Source organism: Protopterus annectens, chromosome 4.part0 (genome assembly GCF_019279795.1).
Source record: "Protopterus annectens isolate FY-2018-M chromosome 4.part0, PAN1.0, whole genome shotgun sequence".
NCBI lineage: Eukaryota > Metazoa > Chordata > Ceratodontiformes > Protopteridae > Protopterus > Protopterus annectens.
This window is the reverse complement of record NC_056733.1, coordinates 1,617,035,847-1,617,056,485: the sequence shown is the minus strand read 5'-3', so window position 1 is coordinate 1,617,056,485 and position 20,639 is coordinate 1,617,035,847. Positions and strand designations below refer to the sequence as shown.

Here is a 20,639-nt window from a genome sequence, read left to right as displayed (position 1 = left end):
TTCTATCCCTTCAGCCTCTCCCCCAGTGGATTTTTCCTTTGGGGAAACACCTCATACCATAAGGGAGCATTTCCAATGGGAGAGTCTTGACTACCCTCAGTCTAAAAAGAAAGTCAGGGAATTCTTAGATCTTCCACAGCACAGATTCTTGGCCATCCCCCAGTCCTGGATGTTGTAGAGGATGTTTTCTTGTAATCCAGCTTGACTCCTGACACCCTCCCCTCCTGCACCCAGAAAACCAGACAGGTACTATAGAGTCTCTGACTCTCACAAAATTTTTTCTAAAAATCCTACTGCTGACCCTGAGGTAATTTCTCAAGGGTCTAAAGGGATTAAAGCAACCTCTGCTAAGAATCCCACCCCCCTCAGATAGGGATTTCTGAGCACTAGACAGATGGGGTGAAAACGTGTACACCTCGACTACTTCTTGCTATCAGGGCACTAAATTGTCAGTTTCATATGCTAAAATTTCAGCAACATACCCTGTAACTCTAACAAAAAAATGTCTTCCTTTCCTGCTTGTGCAGAATCTAAATAGTTACAAGAGTCAATGCATTCTGCAAGTCAAGTAACAAAACACACACCTTGCACTGTGGTTTTGAAGCCCTAGAAGCTTCTTCCAGGGCAGCAGTCACTGGATCTGTCATTAGAAGGCATACATTGCTTAAGGAACAGCCCCTGCCAGACCATGTCAAATCTAAATTGTTGTATGCCCCCATGCACAAAGACAACTTATTTGGCACTAAGGCACAAGAGGTCTTAAAAAAGATGGAAGAACAAGCAAAATCTATGCAGACAGTTGAGGATTTCTTACAGGTCCAGCCACCCAGGTTCAACAGGCATTGTCCCACCAAGCACTGGTCCTTCCTGCTCCCACTAAACCAGTCCAGCCCAGGCCCCGGGGAACCAGAACCCCCAGACAGCAGCCACAAGGAATGCAGAGATCTAAGCAGTGGACTACCTCCACTTCAAAACCAGGGAGTTCTGAGCCACCCCCTTATGGTAAGAATTCACAATGACTCACCTCCTCCACCCCCTCTGCCCACCTTAACTTACCTCTAGAAGGAAAACTCTCCTTTCACGCAAGCACTTGTGCCACCATTACCAGCGACCAATGGGTTCTCAACATAGTGTCTCAAGGTTACATATTTTCCTTCCACACCCTTCCAACCCTAAAAGGGCTCCCAGATCTACCTCCAAACCAGTGGGCAGAGGCTCAAAAGAAAATCCTTTCCCTGCTTTCTATGAGGGCAGTAGAACACGTTCCTGCAGAACAAGGGTTCTACTCCAGACTTTTTCTGGTGCCCAGAAAAGAGGGGCACCTGGCAGCCCCATTATCGATCCATCTATTCTAAACCCCTTCCTGGTGATCCCAAAATTCAAAATGCTCACCCTCCAGCAGCTCCTACCCATGCTGTCCAAGGACACTTGGCTAGCTACCCTAGATCTAAAAGAGGCCTACCTCCACATTCCTGTCAGGGAATCATGCAGGAAATATCTCCGTTTCAGGGCAGGATCTCAACACTTTCAGTTCTCTGCGCTTCATTTTGGCTTATCTACTGCTCCCAGAGTTTTCACAAAATGTCTGGCTCCAGCCATTGCCTTTTGCAGACAAAGGAATATCCAAATTTACCCATACTTAGATGACTGCCTTATTCAGGCAGACAGCCAGGAAAAGCTGCTCAAGCACCTGGCCTTTGTAAGGACCCTACTTACCTCCCTAGGGTACACAGTCAATGAAAATAAATCCAAACAGGTGCCCCCCCCAAAGGATTATCTTCTGGGAGCAAGCCTGGACACAGCATCCCATATGGCATTCCTTACACCAGAAAAACAAATTTTCCTGACAGCCTACTTCTCTCAACTAGCCAGCAGACCCCAGTTATCTGCAAGGAAGATCCTGTAAGCTCTGGGGTTCATGGCATCCTGCATACTACTCATTCCATATGCCAGGCTGCATATGAGGAAACTTCAGTGGTATTTAAAAAGCCTTTGGTGTCACCGCTGTCGAGACCTGGAGACTCTTATAGCTATAATTCCTTGCCTCAGAAAAGATTTTCTTTGGTAGGCAACATCATGCTCCCACAACAAGGGACTACCTTTCTCACCACCCCCACCACCCAGACCTTTACCACAGACGCATCAGACTGTGCTTGGGGTGCCCACCTGGATGGCAGCTGCATACAGGGCCAATGGAGCCCGCAGCAAATCCCTCTGCACATCAGCCAAAAAGAGATGAAGGCTGTCCAGCATGCCTTTATAGATTTCAAGCCCTTTCAGGGGCTCTCCTGATCAAAACAGACAACACCACTGTGATGTGGTATATCAACAAGCAGGGAGGGGCTCACTCCTACCCTCTGTGCAGGCTGGCCATGACCCTTTGGCATACAGCCTCTGCCATGCAGCTGCACCTGTTAGCACAAGTCTTACCAGGTTCTCTCAACTGTCTGGCAGACCAGTTAAGCAGAAAACTTCTGGACCCACGCAAGTGGCAGCTCAACAGAAGAACCGTCACCCTAATAACTCAGAAATGGGGCACCCCCGAAGGTCGATCTTTTTGCCTCCCACACAAACCATCAACTTAGCAAGTTCTGCACCAGGGAGCATCACTGCATGGCTTGGAAAGTGGATGCCCTGTCCTTCCCCTGGGTCAGTCTATCGGTCTGTGCGTTTCCTCCACTACCTCTCATCCCCAGGGTACTTATCAAAATAAAGGAGAAAAAAAACAAGGACAATTCTTATAGCTCCAGACTGGCCTGGCCAGCACTGGTACCCCTTGATGCACAGCCTGTCCCCACTGCCACTATGGCATCTTCCTCGGATTCCAAACCTCCTGACCCAGAGGGAAGGGGAATTCATGCATCCCCAATTGCAGACACTCAGTTTGGCAGCTTGGCTTATTCCCTAACCTCATATCAATCTGCCAACCTCAGTAAACAGGTTCTAGATGTTATACATGAGGCTAGACGCCCTAGCACTAGAAAGACTTATGCTGACAAATGGAAAAGTTTGTGCACCTGGATCCAGGCTAAGGGAGCCAATACTGCACAGCCCTCCCTCCCTCTCATCCTGGATTACTTAGCTGAACTACTGCACAGTGGCCTGTCTTTGTCCTCTGTAAAAATTCATGCCGCTGCTATCTCTGCTCATTTTCCCACTGAGCAGCCCCTTTTCTCACACCCTTTGATCAAACAGTTCCTAAGAGGGGCTAGCAACCTAAGGCCACCCAGAAGAGCACCAACCCCAGCTAACTTTGTGATGGAAAAGCTCACCCTGCCCCCTTTCGAACCAGCTACTTCTGCAGAGCTAAAATGTCTCTCCTGGAAGACGGCCTTCCTTCTGGCCATCATTTTAGCCAGAAGAGTCTCTGAGCTGCAAGCACTCATGGCTGTGGAACCCTTCATCATCTTCCATGCTGTCAGGGTATCCCTCAGAACTAACCCATCATTCATGTCCAGTGTGGCTCTCAACCAATCCGTTCATTTGCCCACCTTTTTTCCTAATCCCCAGAACAAGGGGGAAAGGATCCTGCACTCTAGATGTGCACAGACAGCTCAGATTCTATGAAGACAGGACTAAATCCTTCAGAAAGTCTGATCATTTACTAGTTAGCTAGAAGGCAAAGCCATCTCCGAACAAACCGTTTCCAAGTAGATAGCACACTGCATCCATTTCTGCTACAAACAACATGGAAAGCCTCCCTCCAAGGGGGTCAGGACTCACTCCACCAGAGCAGCTGCCACCTCTGCATTTTTCCGCAGAGGAGTCCCCACCAGGGACATCCTGAAGGCTGCCACCTGGACATCTGTTCACACTTTTACCAAACATTACCACCTGCCTTTTTTCTCCAAATCCAGGGCAAGGTTTGCCTCTGCAGTCTTGCAGGGCATCCTCACCAGCCCCTAGTTTCCTTGACTTCCTTCACCCATTTCCTCAGCTTTGGGAATCAACCCAAATGTGATGACTGCAACAGTGAAACAAGAACATAGTACAGTTGTGTACACTTGCCATAAATGTAGATGTTCAAGTGTATTCACTGTTGCAGTCCTGGTTTCTCTCCCTCCATCCCCCTTTCTTTTTCCTTACAAGGGGCATATTGGTATTTACTTTCTACTGGTGGGGTTCTTCCATCAGAACCTGGCCTCCTACTTTGGGGGCTCCTGACAAGTTGGGGCAAGAAAAACTGATGTAATGGCGTCGGCTGCCTTACTTTATACTACTGACGACCTGATGTCAGTCCTGAAGCAACAGCAACCAACGCAGAAATACTAAGCCTCTGGTATTTGGGCCGACCGAGGGCTAGCCTGGCAGGGATAACAAATGTGATGACTGCAACAGTAAATACACTCGAACATCTACATTTATGGTAAGTTTACACAACTGTACTTTCTCACCACAGACTTCTGATTCAGATTCTGAGGAGAATGTGGCTTCATACAGTAACTTTAAAGGATTCTGTTTCTCTGAAATTATTTATAGAATTAATCCATTGCTTCAGTGAGAAAACAGTGATGCTTCTCAGTCCCTCAGGATGTATTATGATTTGTTACACTTGGAGTTTCCAGGACTTACTCCTATTCCTGTTCTGTCAGCTCTGAAGGATGTTTCAGTCACAGCCTGCAGTTTCTTTGACAGACAGCCTTCTACCCCTAATAAAGCAGATAGATTTGTAAAGTTCCTCAGTATTTTAAGCTTTTATACTTTGATCCTAGATCTTACCCAGCAGCAGCAGTTTTAATGAACCCAGCTGCTGCTAAACATATGGTTAATACTAATCCTGCTCCTTCTGACAAGGACAGGGAGGATTTAATAAATTAAGCGTGTATTCTTCTGCAATACATATTTCTAGAATACACAGCTATCAAGCTCATATGTTCAAGTTCATGCTTGCCACTTGTGAGAATACGAGGAATATTTTGCCATCAGTTTCCTCTTGTGAGAAGAAATATGTGTGCAACTTGGTTCCTTCTGTGTTTTAGGTACAACTTCCAGTGCTGCTGCCACTGGAAATGTTATGAGGAGTTATACCAGGCCACATTCTCACAACCTTGTATAGGATGTTACAAATGAGATTTTGAATTCTCCCTTGGAGAGAGAACTAGTTTTTGGACCCTCTGCTGCAGATGTTATTAAAAAGTGAGATGAGGGAGGTAAGCTGATTCAAGGAAACTCCCAGAATGTCCTAACTGAAATCACTCCTGCAGTGTTTAAAACGGATGGGTTATCATCACTGATGCATGGCTGGGGTACCAAAGCTTAAACCTTCCATAAGCCAAACATCCGATGTATAACCTCAGTCCGTGAGTGTAGGGGTACATAAGCAGATGTATGAGCATAAATCCTGTGACTATCTTGCTGCCAACTCAAAAAACGGCCAGCACTCTGAGAGGCTGCTATACAAATTTAATGCATACAAACAATAATTTTAGTGTAAAATACAGCAGAAAAACAGACCGGTTTAGGCCATAAGCTTTTCTCAGTGTTCATACATATAGTGAAGATTCATTAGCATTATATAGTCAATGCAATTAATTATATCCACCCACCTCACTAATTATTAAATAATATATTTAATAGTACTAATACAAACCAAGTGAAACATCACACCAAATCATCCAGATTCATTCTAGTTGGTTTAATGTATGATGCCATCCAATTTTCATATACCTATAACCCTAATTTATCATTGTAGATATTCAATATACTGAACAGTATCTGCCCATCTCATTAGTTAATAAACCCTGTATTTAAAAGTGCTCATTCAATCCATGTGAAAAAATCCCACCAAGTTTGTTAATCCAGGTTCTTTCTTTTTTGTTTAAAATATCATCCCATCCAGCTTTCATATTCCTGTTGCCTTTTATTTTATCAATTGTGGTGAATTTGAAACATGCTGTAGGATGTTGCAAGGTGTGCTTATATAAAGCATTAGAAGGAGTTTTATTCCTTGCATTGCTTATGTGTTCAGATATATGAAGTCTAAGAGGCCGGGAAGTTTGACCTATGTAAACGGCAAAACAAGTACAGGTCACAAGATGTATAATCCAATCAGAACTACAGTTGTCAAAAGTGTTGATATAAAAAATTCTTGGAGTGTTTTTACTGGTAAATTCTTTAATTTTGTTGACATGTTTGCAAAAAGAACAATGACCGTATGGAACACAACCTGACAGAACCCCACTGTCTAATGTACCGTGAAGTGAACCAGAGTGTGATGGTTTATGTTTATAGTGATTAAAAAATCCACCCAGTGTTTTATCTCTTCTAAAAGAGAAGAGACATCTTGGGACCCAGTATGTTAGATAAACGTTCTTCAATCATTAAAATGTCCCAGTGTTTCTGAATCAAATCCATTAACCTATGGGTATTACACCCATAAGTCGTGTTCAGTCTGATGGTATTTTCATTCTCTCTGTTATGATGTTGATATTGTGACAGATCACTTGTATTATAGGTATGGACTAGATGGCTGGTCTGGGTGACTTGACCTTTGCAATATCCTCTGTTACAAAATCTGGTAATAAGATCTTGTTGTTGTAATTCAAAAGCTTCTTCTATGGAACAAATCCTACGAATCCCCTTGTATTGAGATTTGGGGATATTACATATGATATGTTGAAGATGACAACTGGAAGCATGTAATAAACTATTGTAACCTGGTTGTTTTCTAAAAACATTACTCACCAAAGTCCCATCTTGTTGGCGGCTAAGTTAAACTTCAAGAAATGAAATGCAATCAGCATCAAAATGAACTGTAATTTGTATACCCCACTTATTTTCTTTTCTTTAAGATACTCAACAAATTCTTGAAGGTAACCTGGATCCTCCCTTCAAACTAGCCCGCAGTCATCAATGTATCTCCTCCAAATGTCATTTTCGTCCAAAAATATATTATGATTATAATTATAAATGATTTGTTGTTCCAGATAACCCATAAATAAATCGGCATAGATAGGTGCAAAGTATGCACCCATAGCTGTGCCTTTTAACTGTAAGTAACACTTATCATTAAAGTAAAATATGATTTTGGTCAAGAAATGTTCTGTAAGAAAAATAAGAAATGTATTGAAATCCGGACTGTGCCAATATTCCAAAGCAAGTAAACCAGCCCAATGTGGTATGCTGGTATACAGTGACTTAACATGTGGGGTACACATGATCCACACAGGTTTGAGCTGGGACTCCAAAATGATGTTAAGAAATTGAGTGGTGTCTTGAATTCTAGCCCTAACACCTCTTAGTAAGGGCTTAAGGTACGTAATCAGAAATGCAGATAGTGGTTCAGTCAAGGAACCACTCCCTGATACAATTGACCTGCCCGTGATGAACGAGGATCTTTATGTATTTTGGGAAGTAGATGTAAATGTTGTGGTAAAGGATTCAAGACAGTCAGGTGATGTAAAGTTTGCTTACTAATTATACTTAAAGCAAGGTGTAAAAACCTGTCAATCTCTTTTTTTTTAATTGTATGTAGGATCAGTAGCCATGTTAGTGTAAAACCTACCATCCGACAATTGCCTATCAGCTTCTGCTAAATACATAGATAGATCCATAACTCAACAGCACCACCCTTGTCAGCAGAAATGCTGACTAAATTGTTATTGTTTCAAAGATTATTCAAAGCTTGTATTTCTGAAGCATTCAAATTGTTACACAAATAATCCTGAACCAAAATGCAGGTCTTTAAGAACACATTTTTGAAAAATGTCTACATATTTATTTGCAGGAGGAATAAATGTAGATTTATAGAATCTGAAATCATGTTGTGACTCAAATGTTTGTGCAGAGTTATCAAAATATAGTTTCAAATTCAATATTCTGCCAAAAGAAGCCACATTATTAGCAATATCTTGTTCAGATACCACAAAACATGGAAAAAATATAAACCTTTATTGAGCAATCATAGTTTTATATCTGACAAAGTGACAGATGAAATATGTATATTGTCACACCCTACTAATGGGGAACCAGAAGGTGGAGTAATGTCTCCAATGAACATGCCTGATCAATGCTTCCTGCCACCCCTTCTTCTAACCTAAAGGTTGGATACATGGCGGTGCCCCTTCCCTGATGAAAAAGTGACATTTCATTTTTTATGGGCTGGTGACTCCTATCTCTGGTCAACTTCACTATCGATGTGTGAGGACAACTTGTCTCCAGAGTTGTCACTAATAGAATTGTTGACATATTTCTTCAAAATAGATTTATGTCATTTCCTTTTGATGCCACTATTGTTCGTGTCCTGTTTAAAAAATGTAGCTTTTTTTGTTGGTCAGATGGTCTCCCCAAATTGTAGTCTCTCAAATCCCTGTTTTGTTTGCAAATTTTTCGCTCTTTAAATTGTGTTTCAAAATCAAGTAAATCTTTAGATAACTTCTGAAAAGCTGATTTGTACATGGGCTGACTTGCAATTTGTTTAGCTTCCTCACAAGCCTTAGCAACTTCAGCTGTAGAGCGAGCTATTAGAGCGAGCTATTCTACGTTCATATAAAGAATGTAGGATTTCCATAAATCGTGTGGAAGCATTCTATTGTGCCTCAGCCCACTCAGTTGTTAATGTTTCATCAGCCTGTCCAACTAATGGTTGTAAGCGAATACGTAATCCCCTAGGTGTGATTGGATCTGAGGTTTCTCAAAGATTTGGTTAATTTTGAAAAAAATGTTAGTACATTGAACTTGGGAGTTAGAATCATTGGGCCTACCGGTCTCATTATTAATGCCTAAACCAAAGACCTGTCACCAGACAAGCCTTGTACAATGGTCATCAGGTCCATAATAAAAAAAATTTTGTTGATTGATCTAAAAATGTTATAAATAGGTTACAACCAACAAACAGTAGGTGTCAAAAATTATCACACCCCAAAAATAGGGAGAAAAAACAGGTAATAACCCGAACAAAAATTAACCTAATATCCAATAATATGGACAATATAGCTGTTAGAACATTACTGTGTGTACACCATATTGATTAACCATCAGCTGATAACACAATATATCCAAATCCACAGATCATGTGACTGAAAAATCTTGAAAGAACAATAATGGATATCCAAATACACATCAAAATTAGCAAAATGGTATGAATAATACACTTTTGCTGTCCAGATAAAAAGCATACTATACCCAACACAAATATGTTCCTTTGTTGTTAACTGGAAAGCTGAAATGTTGTTCATGTAGCATTTCTGCTCAAAATGTACAACATAAATTAAGCAGGTAATAAGTTTGGCCAGTTACACACCAAAGTTGAGAAATAAGGTGAAAGAGGCTCCTTCACACTCTATATATACACCATGGAGTTGAGTCTTCTATAATAGATGGAATATGACTTATTCATACAGCATTTCTGTTTAACATGTGTAGTCACATACCAAAATAGCAATAAAAGTAGCCTAGAAATGTGGTATTTGTGATGGCAAATATATCGAATTTAAACCATAATGTGTAAAGCACAGATATATTGAACTATTATAGGCAAGACAATTAAAAAGATTACTGACTGTTGTTCATGCAGCAGTTCTGCTCAACATGTACAACATAAATTAAACATATAAAAAAATATTAAAAAAAAAATGCACATTCCCCACCTAGCTAACCCCCCTCCCCCCCACCCTCAACCTCTCCCCTTACTCTTACCTTCTGACTTCAGCTTCATTATCAAAAGAATGCAACTTCTCTGGCTTCCTTCAAGTTCCACTTCTAATTCATACCCCTTAGTCAATACCCATATGTCACTGCTAGGACACTCTGGTATCTATCCACTACACTTTTCTCTTTACACCTCTACTCTTACTCTATACTTAAGCTATTTACTCCTGCTTTTCTTACATAACCTGTTATCCAATTTCCCATCTCTGTCTGTTCTCCTGCTACTATACTCGTACTATGTCTAATCTTTGCTGTTTTTTTTTTTTTTACTCCATACTGTGGCTAACTCACTCACAAGTCAACTGTATAAAGCAAAAAAATGCAACCCCTACTAACAGTGTTCACCATTATGTAATGTCTCAACCTAAAACTGTAAAAGATGTGTTCAGTCTATGTAAATATGTTAAATCTTGAGCGTCAGTGCTATGTTACTAGTCAGTGTTAAATTTGGTACTATGTAAATTTGAATGCTTCTGTATACACCTAATATTTTCTTTAAAATTTAACTCTGGAGCTTTTCTTCCCGGGCCTCTTCTGAAAATGGACATGCATCCAGTTGAACTTTCCCGGTTAACAAATGTAAAATAAATAAATTAAATAAATGAATGAATGACCAATTGCACACCAGAGTTGACAAAATAGTGTGAATAGTATTCCTTAGCACTGGGAGGTTTAGTCCTGTATAGTTGGCTAAAGCGCTGGAATGTGAATTATTCATGCAGCATTTCTGCTCAACATGTGTAATCACATGCCAAAATTATGATGGAACTAGCCTTAAAATCTGATATTATTATTGGCAAATGCATCAAATTCTTAGCAGTTCAAAAAGGGTCTAAATAATAAAAAAATATATATTTTCCCCTGGTACACTGTTGAATTCAAAGTAAATCAAATCCACTGTGATTGGCTAAAACGCTAAAGTAATAAGTATTAATCATGTAGCATTTCTGCTCAACATGTACAATCACATATCAAAGTTGCACTAAACCAACCTTAAAATATGATATTATAGCTGACAAATACATCAGATTCACAGTGGTTACAAAAAAACTAAATGGTACCAAAGCCGTAAAGTAGAAAAATATCCTGATTCATTCATAATACGATATTATGTACATACTAGTCATATCACAATGTCTGAAGGCTTTTAAATGTAGCGAATATGCCCAACATGATAGAAAATACAATGATAGACCCCACGGTATTAATTAATATAAATGGTAATAAGTTTACAAATTGCAAAAAAATAAACACATACAGCACTTCTGCCCAACATGTGCCAGCCCAAAAACTGGTTAATTGCCCAACATGTACCAGCCCAAAAACTGGTTAATTTCCAGCCAAGAAGAACATGTAATATCAATTTAAGCTATTATTTATCACACGGGAGCTAAAAGTTCGACTGCTGAATCCTTCACTAAGGCACTATACGAGCACATCCACGCGTGCATGAATCGTGCCATCCCAAATAGAACCAAGATGCTCTCCTCCAGAAAAAGGAAGCCAATATGGTGGTTCCCTGCCATAAACAAACTATACAACGAAAGGAAGAAACTGTTGCAGAAAAGAGCAAAATCCCAGGATGCAAAAACTCCCTTACCAGCCTCAGTAAGAAGTTGAGATCCCTCATAAAATCCTCCAAAGCTAGTTACGAAAATAAAGTTGCCAAAGATTCCAAAGACAACCACAAGGCATTCTATAGTTATGTCAAGAATCTAAATGGCAATGCTCAGATCTGCTCTGAGCTACAACAGAATGGCATTAAATATACTGATCCCAAGGATATTGCCAGTATCTTGGCAGATCGATTTAGTGACAACTTCACCCCCCCTCTCACCCCCTAAATGGCCCATCTCGATACCAAAAGATTGCCAAATTCTGGTAATCACAACCACACTCTCCAAAGCTAAGAATACAGCATCCATGGGACCAGATGACATCCCGGGCTATGTACTACATGAACTACAAAATGAACTGGCACCTCACCTTTTAATCATAGCCTCACCTCAGGCTTTGTGCCCACTGAGTGGCGCACAGCTACAGTTGTCCCACTCCACAAGGGGGGATTCACCTTGGATCCCAGGAACTACCGTCCCATCAGTCTGATGAGCCTGATCTGCAAGGGCATGGAATGCATTATCATGGAACTTATAAACAAAGATATTGGCAACCTTCAAACATTAGACCCCACCCAGTTTCAGTTCGTTAAGGGCCGATCTTGTCTCCTGAACCTGATTGACTTCTTCGAATCAAAGTTTCCAGAGCTGTGGACGGAGGGTAAGGTGGTCCACACAGCCTGTCTGGACCTCGCCAAGGCCTTCGACACCATCCCCCACTCTGGAATCATAGATAAACTTACTAAGCTGGGCATAAATCCCTATGTCACTTGATGGGTTGCCAACTGCCTTACTGACAGCACCCACACTGTAAAAGTAGCAGACTCCAAATCCAGCTCCAGACAAGTGACAAGTGGAGTTCCTCAGGGTTCAGTCCTGGGACCGCTCTTGTTTGGGATCTACTTCTCTGAAGTACAGGCCAACACTAAGGGACTCTGGCTAAGAAAGTTCACAGATGACTGCAAACTGGAAGCCATTATTGCATCCCCAAATGATGTGGATATTCTATAAAAGGGCCTTACAGAAACAGATGCTTGGTGCCAGAGCCATGGGCTCAAGCTTAATGCCAAGAAATGTATAGTCATCCCCTGTGGGGAAAAAAAAACATGTACCCGTGAATTACCACATAGGTGGCAGCACACTAAACACCAAAAGTGTGATGAGAGACTTAGGGACACAGGTGGACAGTGGTCTCACCTTCAATAACCACATTGCCACAACAGTCAGGAAATCCTTTTATGTGGCACACCTCACCACTAAGGGCTTTTCATCCAGAAAAAATGGAGGTCATTGTCCCACTGTACTCCTCCCTCATTAGACCCATTATAGAGTACAACGTCCCATTTGGTGTGTACCTCACAAGACACCTGCAACAGCTGGAAAGGCTGCAGAAATACCTCACTAAAAGAATCACAGGCCTAAAGCAGATGCCCTATGCTGACAGTCTAAAAAACTCCAGCTATACTCTGTAGCATATCGTCTACTCAGAGGCGATCTCTGCTTAACATACAAGGCCATGTCAAGCCCTGAGCTGTTGGACATGCTCCACTTAAAAGAAATCCCAATCTCTCAGAGCCACACGCTCCAGGGATCTAAACCTTGTCATCGCAATGAACAAAACATGCTGGAGGGATAGATTCCTTACTCAGAGACTCCCCATACTCTGGAATAGACTGCCCATACATGTCAAGCAGAGCACCTCCTTGGCCCTCTTGAAAAGGAACCTTGACAATTGGATGGTAGATAGGAAATTCTCCCCGGGGATCATGTCGGTCGCCCTGCTAGACAGGGGTCCAGGGAATTAAATGTTGTGGGAAGAAATATCCAGGGAATTGTTATGGCTAGGCTTGTATAGGTCCAAGGGCCGATTAGCCTAGTACCAGCCTATGAACACACCTTGCATAAGTCCATAGCTGAAAGTCTAGCTATTCAAAATGTCCAATAATGTGCAATTTTATAGATATCAAGAATAAGGCCTAATATGCTGTATAGTCTAATATAGTCCACCATCCAGATGTGACCCGTATCAACAAATATTCTTAAATAAATGAAACGACCAAAAATTGGTCCACCATTGATTATTTTGAAAAAGCCAATCAGCAGAAAAGTTCCAAGAGGCAAAAGCGTTAGTCCTTGAGTCAGTGTCCCAGCAGCCAAAAAAGAAAGCATAATCCTGGATAAACCAACAGAACTGACTCAACCCAGGCACAAACTTCAAGAAGTGAATGGTCAATCCCAGCAAAAGGAATTTAAATCCTGGAAAGCAAAATATGTTCACTCGGCACAGTCACTTGACAATTGACATGAGCAATAAACCAAAAGTCCATGGAAAAAAGCGAGTGGATATGCAGAAGCTAGTGACACTTTCCTCGATAATGAACCCTCTCATGAACAGGAGCCAACAGCGAAATAGAAAACGAACAAGAAACTCACCAGACTTTCACAAGTGCCAAGTCCCAAAGTACTGCAGAATCCAACATAAATGCCCAGCACTTTGAGAGAATGATATACAAATATAATGCATACAAGCAATAATTTTAGTGTAAAATACACTAGAAAAACAGACCAGTTTCGGCCATAAGCCAAATTTTACATACTTTACTTTAATAAGTGTTATCTACAGTTAAAAGGCACAGCTATGGGTGCATCCTTTGCACCCATCCATGCTGATTTATTTATGGGTTATTTTGAACAACACATTATTTTAGATTATAATTACATTATGTTTTTTGATGAAATTAACATTTGGAGAAGATACCTTGATGACTGCTGGCTAGTTTGGCAGGTGGACCCAGGTTACCTTCAAGAATTCGTTGAGTATCTCAACGAAAATAAGTGAGGTATGCAAATTAACAGTTCATTTTGATGCTGATTGCATTTCATTTCTTGATGTTCAAGTTAGCCGCCAACAGGATGGGACTTTGGTGAGTAATGTTTTTAGAAAACAACCAGGCTACAATAGTTTATTGCATCCTTCCAGTTGTCATCCTTAACATATCATATGTAATATCCCCAAATCTCAATTCATGAGGATTCGTAGGATTTGTTCCACAGAAGAAGCTTTTGAATTACAACAACAAGATCTTATTACCAGATTTTGTAACAGAGAATATTGCAAAGGTCAAGTCATCCAGACCAGCCATCTAGTCCGTACCTATAATACAAGTGATCTGTCACAATATCAACATCATAACAGAGGGAATGAAAATGCCATCAGACTGAACACGACTTATGGGTGTAATACCCATAGGTTCATGGATTTGATTCAGAAACACTGGGACATTTTAATGATTGAAGAACATTTATCTAACATACTGGGTCCCAAGATGTCTCTTCTCTTTTAGAAGAGATAAAACACTGGGTGGATTTTTTAATCACTATAAACATAAACCATCACACTCTAGTTCACTTCAGGGTACACTAGAAAGTGGGGTTTTGTCAGGTTTTGTTCCATGTGGTCATTGTTCTTTTTGCAAACATGTCAACAAAACTAAAGCATTTACCAATAAAAACACTCCCAAGAATTTTTTATATCAATACTTTTGCCAATTGTAGGTCCGATTGGATTATATATCTTGTGACCTGTACTTGTTTTGCCTTTTACATAGATCAAACTTCCCGACCTCTTAGACTTCGTATATCTTAACACCTAAGCAATATAATCAATAAAAATTATTCTAATGCTTTATATAAGCACACCTTGCAACATCCTTGCAACATCCTTGGTTTCAAATTCGCCATTATTGATAAAATAAAAGGCAATAGGAATATGAAAGCTGGATGGCATAATATTTTAAACAAAAAAGAAAGAAACTGGATTATCAACCTTGGTGGGATTTTTTCACATGGCTTGATTGAGCACTTTTTGTTAACTAATGAGATGGGCAGATACCGTTCAGTATATTTAATATATACAATGATAAATTAGGGCTATAGGTATACGAAAGTTGTCATACTTTAAACCAACAAGAATGAATTTGGATGATTTGGTGTGATTTTTCACTTGGTTTGTATTAGTACTACTAAATATATTATTTAAATAATAAATGAGATGGGTGGATGTAATTAATTGCATTGATTATATAATGCTAATGAATCTTCACCATATGTATGAACACTGAAGAAGGCTTACGGCTGGAACCAGTCAGTTTTTCTAGTGTATTTTACACTAAAATTATTGTTTGTATGCATTAAATTTGTATAACAGCCTCTCTTCAGAGTGCTGGCCGTTTTTTTTTTGTTGAATTCTGCAGTACTTTGGGCCTTGGCACTTGTACTTGCGGAAGTCTGGTGTGTATCTTGCTGCCAACCTGAATGCAGGTCTCACACCCGTTGATCTGATCTTCTGTTTGTTTGTACCATAAGCCTTCTCTGGGATCTTTCCTTTCCTGTTTATCCTATTTTTGTGATTTTATTAGATGTCAACTAGGGGGGGAAGTGTGAGTGCTGTAGGCAGATACCGTGCAAAGGCCACCATTCACAGTGACTTTTCTGCTTGGGTACATGGCATGGCTACAAACCATCTGGCAGTCCTTTGTACCCAACACCTTGTGCTCTTATTTGTCATCAATAAATACATTCCTAGAGACTCAATGTCTGAAGTGGTTGGCCCATTCTAAGATGACTGACTTTTCCACGCATGATGTACCATCTGCTCCAAAGAAAAAACTCAAGAGGCCTTGGCTTGATGTTCAGTCTGCCCAGTTAAATTCCGATGTACCCAATGAGGTTGCATATCCCCATTTTGTCTCCTCCTTAGACACTGTCTAACATGACCCTGTTGAAGGCTGCTATGGCGTCCAAGGACCGCACAACCAGAGCGACTCCAAACAACAGATTTTGCCTATGGTTTCTCAAGCTGAGGGCCCGAAAGGTACCTCTCAGATTTTAATGTGGGAAGAGATCCCAGGATCACTGATTTGATATGTGTCGGGTGTTGGCAATATCTGTGCTTGGTCACCACTAAAAAGACATTGAAGAAGACCAAGCATGTCCCCTCTCCCCAACTTTCTAGGGAATAGTGGATAGACTTTTCTCAGGTACATTTCAAGGCTATTATGATCTTTAAAACTCCTTTCTTTTTGGCTCCTCCTCCTACTACACAGAAGATTACTGTGGACTCTTCCTCTGAGGATGAGGAGGAGGCCTCATATTCAGATGATCATTCCTCAGCATACTCCTCTCAGACACACTCACCTAGACAGGTGCCCTCTGATGATGAGGACTCCATCTCCTTGATTCCCCATTTGGGGAGATCACTGTGAATATGAAGAAATACTCTGAGTGGGAATCTAAGCAAATCACTGATGTCCAGAAAAGATACTGCAGCCTTTTAGAGGTGGGCACTCCAGCTCCTTCTCCTGTCCCTTCAGTCTTGGAGGGTTTTTTTTTTGATAATTTGCATCAACGTCTTCGGATCCAGACTTTTAACTTCCAGCCTCCAACAGGTCTGATAGATTGTACAAAGTTCCAAATGAACTTAAATTCTTGTCAAGAATCATGTATCTGGCACTTCTGCCATCTCCTTAGCCTATGATGAACCTTTTAAGCTTCTGCCAAATGCCAATGTCTTACCCTCAGACAAGGAGAGTAGGGCCATGGACAGGTGATGAAAAAGATGTACGTTTCCTTTCCTTTACACTGGCCTTCAGAGGCAGTAATTATTAGACCCAGCTGATATACCTTCTGTCTATCCTTGGCAGCGTGAATAAAGTTGTCATTGTTGCTGCTGTTGTTGTTGACATGGTAGGGTCAGACTCCAAACAACAGCTGTGAAGTTGTTCAATCTCGCCATTCTTTCATCACTGATGGGTTCGGAGCCGATCCCTCGGCTCCAACACGGCCGTTAGCAAGCTCAAGGTTTACCAAAAGCTCAAAACCTAGCCGCTTATCCCATGATGCACTGCCTGGAATACCTCAGATCTAGTTTGCCACGGCACAGATCTCGTGTTTCCAGAGCTCGATTCCTTTTTGGAGAAAAATAGGATTTACGCAAGTTAAATTCTTTCTTTCAAACAACTAATTTGTATTTATTGTTATTTACTGTTTACCCCTTTTTCCCATCTTATCTTTTGTAGTAGGAAAGTGTAGATGTAATGTGATCCTATCTCGCCTACATTCTCTACAGATGGGTTCGGAGCCGATCCTCGGCTCCGACTCGGCCACTATACAATAGAACGCAGTCTCTTATTGGCTGAGTTACCTCATATCCCAGGATGCACCACTACAGCTTCCCCAGATCTCGTTTGCCGCTTCTCAAAGCATAGACGTGGTCTCGGACATGGCTGAGCTAAGTATCTTTTAGTCAGAAATTTTTCTGTCTAAATTTTTGTCAAAACTTACCCAAAAGCTGTTTTAACAGCTACTTTTTGTTGTGTGATTGTGTATTGATATATTCTTGTGGTAAAATTGTGTTTGTTTTGTGGTAATTAACGGTCCCGTTTAAGTTAGAGGGGCCTAGCCCTATCCTAGGCGTTTAAGTTAGAGTCTAGGCTGTCTTGTGTGGATTTTGTTTTTGGCAGTGTGTTTTTTTGTTAATATAGCCATGTCGAAGGAACATAGACCATCAGGATTCAAAAAATGTTCTAAATGTAGCTATAAAATGTCCATTACGGACGACCATTCTTTATGTGTTTACTGTTTGGGCCCGAAGCATCTCCAAGAATCCTGTAGCGTTTGCCATGCCTTTTCCTCTCGTGTCCTCCAAGAGAGGAAAAATAAGTTGATTTTAAAAGGGCTTATTACCCCTTCCTTTGAGGAAGCCCTATCTTCTTCTTCTTCACCTTCGAGGAAGAAAAAGTCTACGGCTCTGACCAGCCCGTCGGATCCGGCAGCAAAAAAGTCGTGGCAGGCTTCTCCGTTGGCTCCACGGACTTCGGAGCCGAGGTCGGAACGGTCTGCCTCGATGTCTCCAGCTTCGACGACTCTGGCTTCGGAGTCGAGAGCTCGGGCGTCGAGAGGCGAGTCATCTCCATCGGCTCCACTGCCTTCGGAGCCGATGGGGGTTGCCCGCTCAGACTCTTCCCCTTCGGTGCCGAAGTCCACATCGGCTCCGAGGGAAATTGCAGTGGTAGTGGAATCTCCCTCGGCGCCGATACTTCTCGAACCTATACGGAGCCGGTCCCCCAGTCTTTCGGAGCTGGCGGAGAAGTCGACTCGAACCCGGTCGGTCTCTTCTCGGTCGTCGAGGATGTCCGATTCGGATTTAGACAGGGTGTTTCAAAGGCTTTTTCAGTCTCCAGTGTTTGCAAAGTTGATCTCGGCTCCAGCCCAGTCGGCTCCGTAGCCGATCTCCCATTCTGTTATCTCGATTCCTCCTCCAACAGCCTCTGCGCCGTTGGAGTCGGTGTTGGTGGAGCCGGTGGAGGTTATCGGGTCGGTTCCGACCCTAACTCCAACCCCGTCCTTTGGGTCGGGGTTCGGTACGCGGACCTCCTCTGTCGGCCCCGGGGGGGACGCTTCGGGACCGATCCTTTCGGTTCCGAGCCTCCCTCTCGGTGCGTCGGCTGCGGGGGTTCCGACTGCTGTTGTGGCCTCGGGGGTTGAACCATCCCAGGACTCTGGGGGTCCCGCCTTCGAGGCCATGAGGAGTGCCTTGACCAAATCCTCTGTGGCCACTTCTACCATCTCACCACCACCTTCCCTTGGCATGGAGACTGGCGTCTTTGCAATCCCCCTGTCTCACGACAGCGGAGCCCCTGGGCCTGAGGTTACCCCCATTGGGGGTTTCCTTCTTCCTCGAGGTCCCTCCGAACGCTGGAGGAACCTCCGAGGAAGAAACAGTGTAAGAGGAAACACGTCGACTCCCCTGATGAGTCTCTCACCTCGGATACCGACCTCGATGATGCTGAGGGGTCCCCCAAGTCGTCCTCGGACGATGTCTCCTTTGCGGACATCTTGGAGATCCTTAAGCAACGAGGCGACTGGCAGTCCAAACCCCCTTCTGCTGAGGAGTCGGTTTTCCTCAAGGCCTTCGGGGCTCAGCCTTCCGCCTCCTGGGTGTCTCCGCCCTTCGATGAGCTTCTGAATTTGATCTCTCGAAGGGCGTGGGAACACCCGGATTCTGTTGAACCGGTGCCAGCTCGCCCCAATAAATTTCTTTCGGCCCCCCCGGATAAGGACTTTCTCTCGAAAGGCATGGCTGTAGATGCCATGGTGGTGGCATCTGCCACCCAGCAAGATGTGGCAGAGGCTTCAACGTCCGTCCATCCTCCTAATAAAGAGTCTAGGAGCATGGATCGGTACGGCAAGCGTACCCTTTCTTCAGCGGCCTTTACATTAAGGTCTCTGAACTACTTGACACACTTCACCAGACTGCAGAGGGATCTGGTCAAGGAGCTTTCGGATACCCTCTCTGGTAACTTACCTGAGCAGTTGGCCCAGACGGTTAACTCACAGTTGGCTACCCTGTCCTCATTATCCAACTCGTCCATGAGGCTCATTTCTTATGCAGCCGAAGGAGCGAGCAGAGCGGCTGGAGCAGGTGTTGCTCTACGGAGACAAGCCTGGCTACGCCTGTGTCACTTTGCGGAGGCCTTTAAGTCTTCCTTTGCCGACGCCCCCTTTGATGGGTCCTCATTGTTTGGACCCAAGGTAAAGGACACATTGACTCACTGCGAACAGGAGGGTAAGACTTTAACTGCCGTAGGGGCCTGGTTTTCCAGTCCCTTCAGACCTTACCCCAAGGCTCGAAGAGGGGGGAAAATGTGGTTCCGTAAGTCTCAAAAGCCTTACTTGTCGCAGCAGAGTGATTCCCCTTCTAGAGGCAGAGGAGGGGGAAATTTTTCAGGGAGACGCCGTCCCAGAGGCGGCGGAGGCCCCCGCAACACTGGAGACCGCGAGTCCTTTCGTGGCTCCTCCTCCTTCCAGCATCCCTGAAGGAGTACCCGACTGTGCAGCTCCGGAGCCATTCGGGGGTCATTTTTCGAGACACCTAAAGGCCTGGGAAAATATCACTCGGGACCAATGGGTGCTTCGAATCATCGCCGGAGGTTACTCCATTCCCTTTTCTCAACCCCCCCCCACCAGTCCAAAGAATCCCAGACCCGCCACCCAGTCAACGGGATCATGCAGCCAGCGAAATATCAAAGCTGCTTCAAAAAGGGGTCATCCAACCTGTCCCCGCAGACCAGGCCGGATCAGGGACTTACTCAAGATTCTTTTTGGTGCCAAAAAAGACCGGGGACTTGAGACCCATTTTGGATCTCAGCAAATTAAACCGATTTGTGAAAAAGTCCAAATTCCGGATGGTCACTTTGCAATCCATTCTTCCGCTTTTGGTGAAAGGTGTTTGGATGTGCTCCATAGATCTCAAAGACGCCTACTATCACATTCTGATAGATCAGGCGTCGGGGAGACACTTACGCTTCAGCCTAG

The 20,639-nt window shown here is 42.9% G+C and overlaps 1 protein-coding gene across 2 annotated transcripts in view; it reads left to right on the top strand.

The window, feature by feature from the left end:
* The window catches only part of DCTN4 (dynactin subunit 4), a 778,985-nt gene that overhangs the window by 277,863 nt on the left and 480,483 nt on the right, over positions 1-20,639 (top strand). The gene's annotated exons all lie outside the window — the stretch shown is intronic.